The following is a 13,060-nucleotide window of genomic DNA, read 5'->3' as shown; positions in this document are numbered from 1 at the left end:
TTCTTTTTCCTTCATTTAACAGGGCAGGGATATTTGCCTTCCATTTAAATGCTCCTTATGGATACATTTTAAGAATTCAAATTCACTGCCTTGTGACAATGAAAACAATTTTTTGTCCCTTTGAAAAAGTTCTAGAACTAGGCATATTTTTAGCACTGTGTTCATTATTACTGACAACAAGCAAAAACAACCTAGCTACCTGCTCTAAGAAAAAAAAAATAAAAACTTGTTTCTGGAACAAACAACTATGAACCAACTAAAATAGCTTCTTTAAGGAGATGAACAGTGTATTCATCATATTCATCAGGGCTTATTTCAAGACCTTCACCTCTATGTCACCAACACAAAGTCATTCTGTCCTAAACTCTCTTGACTCCAATTGGTTCTCTCTCACTCGCTATATATATATATAAATAAATTTTGCAGCCTGGTCTCAAACTTGCAATCCTGCCTCAACCTCTCAATTAACTGAGATTACAAGAATGCATCACTGTACCTGGCTCCAATCACTTCCCTGATTTGTAATACTTGCTGTGAAATCACCGAGTCCAAACCTTAAATGGGCTCTCCATTTTTAAAAACTTCTCAGATTCTCTCAATGTGTTGTATACTCTTTGTTTTTGTTTTGTTTAGGGTATAGGTGATTGAACCCAGCAGTGTTCAAGCACTGAGCCACATCCCCAGCTTTTTTCCATGTTTGATAAACTTTAATAAATTGAACCAAGTTTTCAACAAAAGTGCCTCACATGTAATTTTTAATATTTATGACACTATTGGAGAGAGAAGTACTTTTTCATTGTCTTAATTAGTTTAAATCCTTAAGTTTTTAAAATTTGTCCTAATTAGTTATACATGACAGCTCTTTTTATATTTTATTTTGAGATAGGGTCTTGGAAGTTGCTTAAGGCCTTGCTAAATTACTGAAGCTGCAGTTGAACTTGCAATCCTCTTGCCTCAGCCTCCCAAGCTGCTGGGATTATAGACATGTGCCATGTTGCCCAGCTCAAAATGGTGTTGTAGACTCTTAATGTAGCATATATGAAAGCATAGCTTTTTCTGATCAAAAGGATATCTTGGAAGTCTTGTAGTAAATAGATATCCATGTTGTACCCTGCTAAACCATAAACTTGGTTGTCTTGGTCATTGTAAATACCTATGACCAGTGTAGTTATTGGTTATACAATGTGGTCAATAAATGAATTTTCCAGAAAGAAGGTCAAGTTGGGCAGTTTTGACCTCCCAGATTATACAGTGTCATCATGTTTATAAAGAAGAACCAGCTGCCAAAACTAAAGTGGCATACTCTTTTGCTCACTCAATCTCTCAACACCAATCATAAAACAATCACACAATTAGACCTTGTAATCTGTGGTTACATGTGCACAAAATATGCATTCTTCAAATTAGAATAATTCAGCAATTATTGTTTTCCCCCCAACTGACCATCACAGTAAAGCTTCTATGGTGGTCAATGAGCCCATTCATGCCTGAAAGTAAAAACAGACTGGTGAGAGAACCTGCCTTAGCAAATGGAGATGCTTCAACAGTGTTTTTGTAACAAATGAGTAAAATCAATCACAAAATGTTTTTAAACTTCTGTTTCAAAAGTACAAAAGGCATAAGATTGAGAATATTTATGTGTTTTTAAAAAAATCTTAAGTGGCAGCATAATCACTGCTGTAGTCCTGGTGGTGTACAAAAAAGTAGTGAAAACCTCAGAATTTTTTTTATGTAATAGAACTGGTTTCTTGGCCAGGTGTTCCCTATCAACCATGTACTTGAAAATTTATTGGAAAGGCCATCCAACATAAGTTGGAAGCTCTCACTCTCAATAAGAAAGAAAGTTCACAACAAGAAAAAAAGTTTAATGACCTAAAAAATGATGAAATTTCTATACATTTCAGAGAACTTAGGTTACAGGACAAATGTGGACACACAGCTAGGTACAAAGAATCCAGTCAAGATAAGATTTCTTGAAGCCAAAGCAGATAGACTTAATAACTAACAGGAGCATATTTATCATTTTGACCAATTGTGGAGGCTCCTTGTAGACTATCTTCAGTTTAAAGCTCTTGGAGCCACAATGTCAAAGGAAACTCTATACTTTGGTGTAGTTTATCTCCAGGAACCCCATCATATTCTTCTCATGATTAAGATAGGAGAAAAATCTCAGAGGAGGAAAATAATTTGAGAGGTTTTTAGATTGTTCTCCACAATAAAGGAAGAAAGAAAGAAAGCCAAAAGACACAGTCTCCATTTAAGAAGGAGTTCTTAGGCAGCCCAAAGATAAGCAGGCAGAAGTAAAAAATAAATAATAGGAAGCAGAAGCTTCTGGTATTTGCAGTCATGGCAAGAATTAAACACAGTATTGCTCCTACATAGATTAACATAAAACCTCATATTAAAACCCAAATGTTCTCCTCAGTTCCTATCACCTGAGACATTATTTCTGTTTTCAACTAGAAACAAAACAAACAAGCAAACAAAGACAAAACATAATATCTGCTAAAGAATATTTTACAATGAGAAACTTAAAAATATTTTCAACTCAATAAAAATCAGAATACAACTCATTAAAAGTTAATAAGTGTAGAGGAAAAATACTTAGCAGAAATCTTAAACACAAATAAAGATCTAAAATCGACAATTTAAAGTTCCATCTTAGAAAACAAAGAGTAAGAAGTACAATTTAAACCAAAAACAATCAAAGGAAATAGATAAAAATTAAAACAGAAACTACAATGAAATAGAAAAAAATAAAACTTAAACCTCTAGTCAGAAAAAAAGAGAGATGATGCAGATTACTAATATTAGAAGTGAAAGTAGGGTTATTACTACTGTCCCCATTAACATTAACAAGATAGGGAAATATTAGGAATAGTTCTGTAATTTCAAAGTTACTAACTTAAATAAACCAAACCAATTCCTTGAAACAAACTACCAAAACTCACACAAAAAAATACTCTGAATACATTTATATTAGTAAAGGGAATTGAAGCAATATTTTCCAAAAAAGAAAGTATGAGGATCTCATGGTTTAACTGATGGATTCTATCATATATTTAAGAAAGAAATGCTAATACTTCTCTACAATGCCCATCAGGAAAATGCAGCAGAGGGTACACTTAATAAGTCATTCTTTAATACCTGCATTACCTTTTTTTTTTTTTTTTGAAGGTGAAAATTATTCCTTTATTGCAGACACTTCCACATACAAAGTCAGTGAGAGCCAATTCCCATGCCCAGCCACACCCCTATCTGATAAGGCATTCAAGCATCACCCTTGACATTTTCATGTTACTCTCTTTTTTAGTACCTGGGGATTTGCTTTGGCTAGATTTTCTATTTTAACCCATGCTTCTTCTCGCTCTTTCATTTTTAGCTTCTCTTTCAGTTTCTCTGCTTTAAACTGTTGTGTGCAGTCATCAAACAATTTTTGGTTCATTTCCATGAAGAGTTTCAGGGCATTGTATATCAAGCCATCTATCGTCTTGTTCCAATGGGTCTTTGAGTTGCCGTACAAGGATGGAAACATGATGGGCAGAATCTTTGCTGCATTGTCACTAATTAAACTCATAATGTACTCATTATTCCAGTAATACAGTGCTCGCTCTGCCACCTGGAAGTGTGGGCTGGAAACGCACTTGGCTAACTGCCGGAAGAGAGGCTCCATGATCTTCACAAACTCCTAGGGTTCAATGACATCTAAAATTTCTTCTAATTCATTTAAGAACATTACTTCTTTTGGACTGTGGGTCTTTGGCCAGTATTTGAGAAGTGCCATTACCACTGGTTCAGTGAGGGTGCTGTCCTTCTCTAAAAACTGCACGACGCAGTACGCCAGCTGCGGATGGTAGACAGAGATTTCACTTTGTGCAAAGGTAGCAACACCTTCAACAGGAAAATCTTGTGCTCTTCTTTTAGTGGTAAGGCAAATCCATTAATTATACTCCCCAATATTTCCAGCAATTCTGCTATCCCATTGTGATGCTCTGTTTCATAAATAAATCTATAAAATATATTATTTATCTGTTTTCTGATGTACGCTCTCAGGCCTAAGAACTTTCCATAAATTCTGTGAAGGGTGGTTTTTAGAAAATCTCTCTCCCGAGGATCCTCGCTGTCAAAGAGCTCTAAAAGCTGCAATACAAATCTGATCAATATATTTCTTCGCTATATTAGGCTGGAAATCTGGAGACTCTAAAAATCTTAAGAAAAAACTCATCAACAAGCTGCAGATGAGGCCAGGCTGCTTCTAACGTTGGTTCATCCTCCTCTGGGTCAAACTCTGCTCCCGTGGGATTGGAGGAAGGCAGCAATGTTCGAAACATGTTAACTGCAAACATATGGACTACTTCAGGGTAAATGGGCTCTGTGATCACATTCCGATTGTGGGTGATGTATTCTACCATTTCACTTAGAGCAGCTCGTTTTACTTCCTTCCACTTGAGGTCACTCAGTGGGTCGGAAACAAAGTCGAAGAGGACACAACACTGATGTAACTTCTGGGTAAAAAGCTTCTCTTGATCCGCAGGAGGAACATCTTTTAAAGATGGTAGTTTTTGCAGTTCTCTATTATTGCTGGCACTAAACGGTGAAGAATTCTGCCGCTTGTCTTTTTTCACAATGGGCTGAGGGGCTGGTACCTTTATTTTAGAAGATGTTGAAGACTGGACAGCCACAAGGCTGTTCTTCCTGCTGGAAATCTCTGATTCTACTGTGTCTTGTCCTTCTTTTGAACTTTTCCCACTCTTCCCTGGTTTTGGTGGTTCTTTCTCCTTCTTGGTTTTATTCGGCATGGCTAGTGCGGGCCGCCGCCGCTCCTGCCCCTGCCGCCGCCTGACCCCGCCACAGCAGCGCCCCCGCCCCGGCCGTCGCGCCGCCCAGGCTGCCGCCGCCGCCACTGCCTCCGCCGCAGCCCGGGGACTGAGTCGTTCGCTCGCTCTCGCTTCCCCTTTTCCAGGCTCTCAGAGGCTGCGGCGGCGGCGGCGGCGGCGGCGGCGGCGGCGGCGGCGGCTCTCCGCCTACCTGCATTACCTTATTCTGAAATCAAAACACATCAGTAAAACCCATTAAAAGAAAGAAAAACTAGAAGTCAGTAACTCTTCTTAACACAAATGTATAAATTCTCAACAAACTACTAGTAAATTAATTCCAACAATGTATAAAAATAATTGTGCACTACAACAAACTCAGTTTTATGCCAGGTACACTAGCTTTTTGAAATTTCAAAAATCAACTCATATAATTTATTATAGAAAAAGTTATATCAATAGCTACCAAATAGTATTTGTCAAAAATCCCACATTCATTCCTGATTAAAAACTCCTAGCAAACAAGAAATAGATGAAGCTTATTTAACTGGATGGATAAAAATCTAAAAGCCAAAAACAACAACAACAAATAAAACACTTTATCTAACATAACATAAAACCTAATGCTGAGAAACATGTTTTTTTCTTAATGGTAAGTATACTAGGTTGACTAATTCTTAAAACATCTATAGTTTACTTTATTTGAAAGAAGTGTCTTTGCAGCTATAACTAAATTAAAATTTTGGAATGAGAATAGTGGAAAGAAGAGATTCACCAAAAAACCAAAGTGATCAGAAACACAGAGATTAAAGTATTGCAGTCACAAAGCAAGGAGCCATCAGAAGCAGAAGAGACAAGAAATAGATTTTCCCCTACAGTCTGATAGGTGTGTGGCCCTGCTGAAACATTGATTTTTGAAGTTCTGGCTTCCTGAACTCTGAGAGAATAAATCCCTATTGTTTTAAGCCATTAGTTTGTGGTAATATGTCCTAGCAGTAATAGGAAACTGATAATACTGGGAATGAAGTAAAGTTGTCATGTCTTGACTATCTTATTAATATTTTACTAGAAGTCCCAGGTTAGCAGTAAGGAAAAACAAAACAAAAAAAAAAAAGTAAAAGATTTAAAAGAACAAGATAAAACTGACTTTGTTTTTAGATGACCTAATTGACTATGCAGAAAATCCCAAAGAATTAACAAAAATATTTTAAGAACTAATAAGCAACCATTGTAATGCTGCAAGATGAAAGCTAATATGAATAAGCTAATTAGTTTCCAATACACCAGCAAGTAACAATTGGAATTTGAAGTTTAAAATGCTGTGTCATCTATATGACTAACAAATGAAAGTAAGAAATTCATACTTGGGTTTAAATTTCACATACACATACACACACACACACACACACAAACACACATAGGTGTGTATTTGTGTGTGTGTGTGTGTGTGTGTGTATGATTTATGTGAGAAATATTCAAAATTATGATTGAAGATATAAAAGAAGATCTATATAAATGTACAGAAAGATCCATGTTCGTGGATATCTAGACTAAATACCATTAAGATGTAAGTTCTTCCCTATTTGATCTATAGATTCCATGTTCCAATGGAAACACCAGCAAGTTCCTCTATAAATATGAATAAACAGATTCTAGAGTTCATATAGAAAGATTCAGATTGGACAGCAGAATACCGAAGAACACACCTGCAGGACTGGTATTACTTCAAGACTTACTATGAAGCTATAGTAATGAAGACAACATGGTGGTGTTGTCAGGAAAAAAAAAAAAATCAATGGAAGAGAAGAGAAGCCCAAACTTATATAGGCACCTCAGATTTTGAGAAAAGAGCAAAGTATATTAATTATAGAAAAAAGAGTCTGACAAATAGTACTAGAAAAATTGAATATGGGTCAAGGAACTGGAAGAAGAAAAACAATCATCTAGACACAAACATTTCATAGTTCACAAAAGCTAACACAATTGGACCATGGCACTAGATGCAAAATACAAAGCTGTAAAACTGTGAAGACAACATAGGAGCTTAGGAATGAGTGCATAGACACAACATCAAAAGAATGGTCAATGAAGAAAAAAATGACCATCTGGACTTTGTTAAGGGAAAGAAAAGACACTGAATGAAAGAATACATCTGCACTACACACACCCAATAAAGACACTGTATCCAAAACATACAGGCGGTGGCGGGGCAGTCTCAGGGCGGTGGCGGGGCCGTCTCAGGCCGCAGTCCCGCCCCTCCAGTCCAGCCGCCACCGCCGCCACCGCGGCCTGGGGGTTGGTTGAGGCTGACGGTGGGGTCCGGACTGGACTGTGGCGCCGCCGCTGCGCGAAAGGGAGCGGACAGTCAGAAAATGGGTAAGAAGAGTCGAGTAAAAACTCAGAAATCAGGCACTGGGGCTACAGCCACTGTGTCTCCGAAGGAAATCTTGAACCTGACCAGTGAACTGTTGCAGAAATGCATCAGTCCTACACCTGGCCCAGGAAAGGAATGAGAAGAGTATGTACAAATCCGATCCCTGGTTGAGAAAATACGGAAAAAGCAGAAAGGTCTGTCTGTTACTTTTGATGGAAAAAGAGAAGATTACTTTCCTGATCTAATGAAATGGGCCTCTGAAAATGGGGCTTCTGTCGAAGGTTTTGAAATGGTCAACTTCAAAGAAGAGGGCTTTGGTTTGAGAGCAACAAGAGACATCAAGGCAGAAGAGTTATTTTTATGGGTTCCCCGAAAATTACTAATGAATGTTGAATCTGCTAAAAATTCGGTATTGGGGCCCTTGTATTCTCAAGACCGGATTCTTCAAGCCATGGGAAACATAGCGCTGGCCTTCCACCTCCTGTGTGAGCGAGCCAGCCCCAACTCTTTCTGGCAGCCCTACATTCAGACCCTCCCCAGTGAATATGACACTCCCCTCTACTTCGAAGAAGAGGAAGTTCGGTGTCTTCAGTCGACACAAGCTATCCATGATGTCTTCAGCCAGTATAAAAACACAGCTCGACAGTATGCCTATTTCTATGAAGTCATCCAGACCCATCCTCATGCCAGCAAACTGCCCTTGAAGGATTCTTTCACTTACGAGGACTACAGGTAGGCAGTCTCTTCTGCTATGACACGACAAACCCAAATTCCCACGGAGGATGGTTCCCGGGTGACCCTGGCCCTGATTCCTCTATGGGACATGTGCAATCACACCAGTGGCCTGATCACCACTGGTTACAACCTGGAGGACGACCGCTGTGAGTGTGTGGCTCTGCAGGACTTCCGGGCTGGAGAGCAGATTTACATTTTTTATGGCACTGGGTCAAATGCAGAGTTTGTGATCCACAGTGGTTTTTTCTTTGACAATAATTCACACGACAGAGTGAAAATCAAGCTTGGAGTGAGTAAAAGTGATCGGCTGTACGCCATGAAGGCCGAGGTGCTAGTGCGTGCCGGCATCCCAACTTTCAGTGTCTTTGCGCTGCACTTTACGGAGCCGCCCATCTCTGCACAGCTTCTGGCTTTTCTCCGAGTGTTCTGCATGACCGAAGAGGAACTGAAAGAACATTTGCTCGGAGATAATGCTATCGATGGAATCTTCACCTTGGGGAACTCGGAGTTTCCTGTTAGCTGGGACAATGAGGTCAAACTTTGGACATTTCTGGAAGACAGAGCCTCACTTCTTTTAAAAACATATAAAACAACAATTGAGGAAGATAAAGCCGTACTGAAAACCCATGACCTTTCTGTTCGTGCAACAATGACCATCAAATTACGCTTAGGTGAAAAGGAGATTTTGGAAAAAGCAGTGAAGAGCGCGGGTGTCAACCAAGAATACTACCGGAAACGCATGGAGGAGAGGGCGCCTCTTCCCAGATATGAGGAGAGTAACCTTGGGCTGTTGGAGGGCAGTGTCGGGGACTCGAGTCTCCCCCTGGTCTTGAGAAACCTCGAGGAGGAAGCCGGGGTGCAGGAGGCCTTAAGCCTCAAGGAGGCTGTCAGCAAAGCCAAGGCTGCAGAAAACGGGCTCGTCAATGGTGAAAACTCTATCCCCAATGGGACCAGGTCCGAAAACAAAAATCTAAATCCAGAAGGAAGTAAGAGAGCAAATGAAGAAGCCAAAGAATCTTCTTCAGGTAGCACCGAGGAAGCAAGAGAGCAGCTCTGAGGCACAGCACTGTGGCCGGCAAGCCCAGTTCAACAGAAGCGTGTGGACAGTCCATGTACATCGCCGTGTTCCCTGTTAACATTTTCCTTTCTGCAGAGAGGAAAATATGTTTTTGCTGCTTTATATGAAAATGATTTTTTAAGTTATTTTAAAGATCTAGCTTCCCTTTTGATTAAGATTGCCAACTTGCTTCTAGGCAAAACAAATAAGTTAGCAGCAGCAAGGGAGGAGGCGCCTTTGGAAGATTCTGCAGGCCCGTGACGGGCACTTGTGTTTTCTTCCTGGGGAAGAACTTGGCTCCTTGCTCAGCTGTGCTTTTGTGGGCCTGTCAGCCTGATGGCCGGAATTAAAGCTTGCTCTGCCTCCTGCCAACAAGCGTCGATGGGACTCTGGGTGTTCAGCGGGAAGGTGGGGACACAGCGCAGCAGAAAGCAAGAATGAGGGTAGGAAACTAAATTTAGAGTCTGGGCAAAATCTTTTTTTTTCTTCTTAAAAAATAATAACCCAGTACCAAAAGCAAAGGTAAGGTGGCGACCTTATTTTTAATAGTTTTAAATGTTGATGATAATCCTAATTATATAAATATATATACACACACATATATATCTAGTGATTTCTAAAGATTTGTTTAATTTATGTGTTTTGTTTCACTGTAATGAGAACTTGTCCCTTCTCCTTGAATCCAAGTAGGACACACATCCTCCTCCTAATTTTAAATGTTGGCTCTGATCTCAAAGTGGTGCACTTGAGTCCCAGTGTTGGTGACAGAGTCTGCAATCACAGGGCCTGCAGCCTTGTGTTCTCTGTTCAAGGTGAGGCGGCTCCCTGGCTTATCTGGTTTCACAAGCTAGAGATTTTCAAAGCTACCCTTTTGAGTAAAATCCCTTATTAAAAGGACAACATGGTTTTAAAAAAAAAAACATACGAAAACTGTTCAAACTCAAAAATAAGAAAACAAAAAATCCAGTTTAAAAAAATGGAAAAAAGAGTGGGTGGATATCTTACAAAAGATATACAAAAAGGAAATAGAGGAAGAGATGCTTTAACATCATATGCCATTAGAGAACTGCAAACTAAAACAAGATACCAATATCCACTTACTAGCATGGATAAATTCAAACAAATTGAGAATACACATGTTGATGAGAAAGCAGAATGACAGGAATTCTCGTTCATTATTGGTAGAAATGCAAAATGGTACACAGCCACTCTGGAAAACTGGTAGTTTATGAAAATCTAAACTCTCACCACAGAATCCTATAATCAAGATCCTGGACATTTATCCAACTGAGTTAAAAACTTAGGTCCACACAAAATCTATTCAGGGAAGTTTATAGAAACTTTATTCATAATAAACAACCCTTGAGTAGGTGAATGTACAAACAAACTGTGGTGCATCCTATAATGTATTATCATTTTATGATTTTTAAAAAAGAGTTCTCAAGCTATTAAAAGACAAAAAAGAATCTTAAATGCATAGTGCTATGTGAATGAAGTCATTTGAAATGGCTGCCTACTTGTTTGATTTCAATGATGTAACATTCTGGAAAAGGCAAAACTACAGAAACAATGGAATGATCAGTGGTTGCCTAGGGATTGAACATGGAAAAAAATTTAGGGAAGTATAAGCTATTCTGTATGAAACTGCAATGGTGGATACATGATTATATACATTTATGACATTCATTAAAACATAAAATACTCAGAGATAACTTTATGTAAACGCTAGACTTGAATTAATAATACATTAATAGTGGTTCATTAATTTAAGCAATGAACATACTGCATATGCAAAATGTTAAAAATAGAGGAAACTGCCTGGAAAACAGGACTAAAAGTGAGAATTCTTTATTATCTGTTACATTTTTCTGAAAATCTAAAACTTTTCTAAAAAAATCAAGCCTTTGAATTCAGGCAAAGGAAAACACACTTTCATGAAACTTATTTGAGATGGTCTATGGGGAGAAGATTCAGAGATTCCTATTTCAACATTTAGGAAAGTTATCATGGCTTCTAAAACATGAGTTTATTGCTTTATGCATACAGAGTTCCAAGTTGGGTACAACAACCGGTATGAAGTGGATGTAATGCCAAGAACAGGGCTCAACTCTTAAAGGATACAGCATGGCAAAGCCAAATTCCCTCAAGTTAAGCTGTCTGAATGAAATCAGGCTTGGGAGAGCACACACATGTAAATACTGGCCACTTTATAGGCTAGTCAGTAGCAAAAAAAAATGCACAGATTGGATAGTCTCCTCATGCAAGATAAAATTTATTTCACCAGAAATATGGAAAGAACAGATTTTTGAGAGTTTACAATAGGGAAAATGTGTGTCTGTGTGAGCACAAGTGTTTCTAGGGTCAGGAAATGCTCAACTTTGTTTCCTCAACTCTTCCAGCTACGATATTCAGAATACTATTCATATGTATTTATTTAATAAGTAATATATACTATTATTTATATTACATGTCATATTATACTATATAGCATATGCTATATAGTATTATATTTATGTTATATATAATGTAATTTAGTATAATTAATACATCTTATATTATTTATAACACACTTATTAATATATTAATAACATATCTTAAATTATTCACATACCATAAAATTTGCTCTAAGTATAACAAATAGTATATAGTATTATTTATATAACATATAATATTATTTTTATACAATCATATTATATAAGTAATACATCTCATTACATATATTATTCACATACCATAAAATTTATCCTGTTAAAGTATGAAAGAGAATAGTTTTTGTAGGTTGACAAAGACATGAATCCATCACTGCTATCTAATGTGAGAAACCAAACTTTGTTCTGAGCACAGGCTTCAAACTGAGAGCACACAAAGGGACTGAGGAGCTGGGCAGCTGACCTAAGAGAAGAACCTTGATTGTTCAGAAGGGTTGACTTACTTTGCATGTAAGTCAACATCTTGACAATATTTAAAATGTTTCCTCCCTTAACAGTAGTTAGGCAGGCTGTTAGTTTTTAAAGTTTCCACACATAAGATTGTCATCCTGACCTGAAAAAAAGAGACTGTAAAAATGCACATATTTGCACTGAATAATGAAAAAGAGGTGGTAAAGTGCACAGAAAGAGGCAGGAAAGGAGACTCTGAGCCAAAGGTATACAGTAGGGAAAATAAAAAAAAAGTTTCTAGGGCACTGCAGAAAGACAATGTACTCTAGTGTTTACCTTTATTAGACTCTATTGAATCATGAGCCAATTCATTAAACATTAATGGCAAGGGAATGCCATCCATATATTATAAATAGCCATTAAGTTGAGATAGACAGCTCTGCACAGGGTCAGAATGAATTAATAAAAAAAATGAAGCTGGCATTTCAGAATCATACAAAGATAGATTTAATAAAAAAATATTCAATAAGAATAAGGAAGAACAGTATTTATTACACTATTTGTCTGAAGAACAAACTAAAAATGAGAACAAATTTAGCATAAACCTAAAAATACCCTTCATGAATGAAAAAGGAATTTCTTGAAAATGGTTATCACTTACATTTAAGAATCTTAGCAGTTCAATGTGTGACACTGGCAAATGATAAATGCAAAGACAAATGAGATGTAGATGTTCAAGTGGAAATTAGACAAAATGTTAATGGACCCAGAATGTCCTCACTGCACACAATCCTATGCATATATAACAGCAGCAGAACTGAGATTATTAGCAGATTAGGTTTAAATCTCAACATTCTTTATTGGGTTAATCTTGGATCTAAGCACTTAACTACACTGACAAGTTTCCTACAAAATAAATTTAATTGTTGGTTTTAGTATCAATGATCTCTGTGTCAGCTATTAATATGCAAAAATTAACATGGCCCTGTGCTGGGAGCCATCAGCCAAGTAGGTATGACAAATTCCTTGCCAGATTACTCCCATGCTGTCTAGTGGAAGGACTTCTGAAAGGTGACCTTGCTCAAGGACCAGGGCAGGATCCGTGTTTAGGGTGTTCCCCCTTTAGAACAGGGCAGTTTAGCATAATAGGAGATTAGGGTGTTCCCCCTTTAGAATAGGGCAGTTTAGCATAATAGGAGAT

The 13,060-nt window shown here is 37.8% G+C and overlaps 3 pseudogenes; 2 read left to right on the top strand and 1 right to left on the bottom strand.

The window, feature by feature from the left end:
• Positions 1–3,196: 3,196 nt before the first annotated feature.
• On the bottom strand, positions 3,197–4,832 carry LOC143380111 (serine/threonine-protein phosphatase 2A 56 kDa regulatory subunit gamma isoform pseudogene; annotated as a pseudogene).
• Positions 4,833–7,186: 2,354 nt separating this feature from the next.
• Positions 7,187–7,925, top strand: LOC143637875 (actin-histidine N-methyltransferase pseudogene; annotated as a pseudogene).
• On the top strand, positions 7,925–9,074 carry LOC143380174 (actin-histidine N-methyltransferase pseudogene; annotated as a pseudogene).
• The last annotated feature ends 3,986 nt before the right edge of the window (positions 9,075–13,060 follow it).

The sequence above is a fragment of the Callospermophilus lateralis genome, chromosome 14 (assembly GCF_048772815.1).
Source record: "Callospermophilus lateralis isolate mCalLat2 chromosome 14, mCalLat2.hap1, whole genome shotgun sequence".
Taxonomy (NCBI): Eukaryota; Metazoa; Chordata; class Mammalia; order Rodentia; family Sciuridae; genus Callospermophilus; species Callospermophilus lateralis.
Note: the sequence above shows the minus strand (reverse complement) of the source record. Positions and strands in the feature narration are given on the sequence as shown.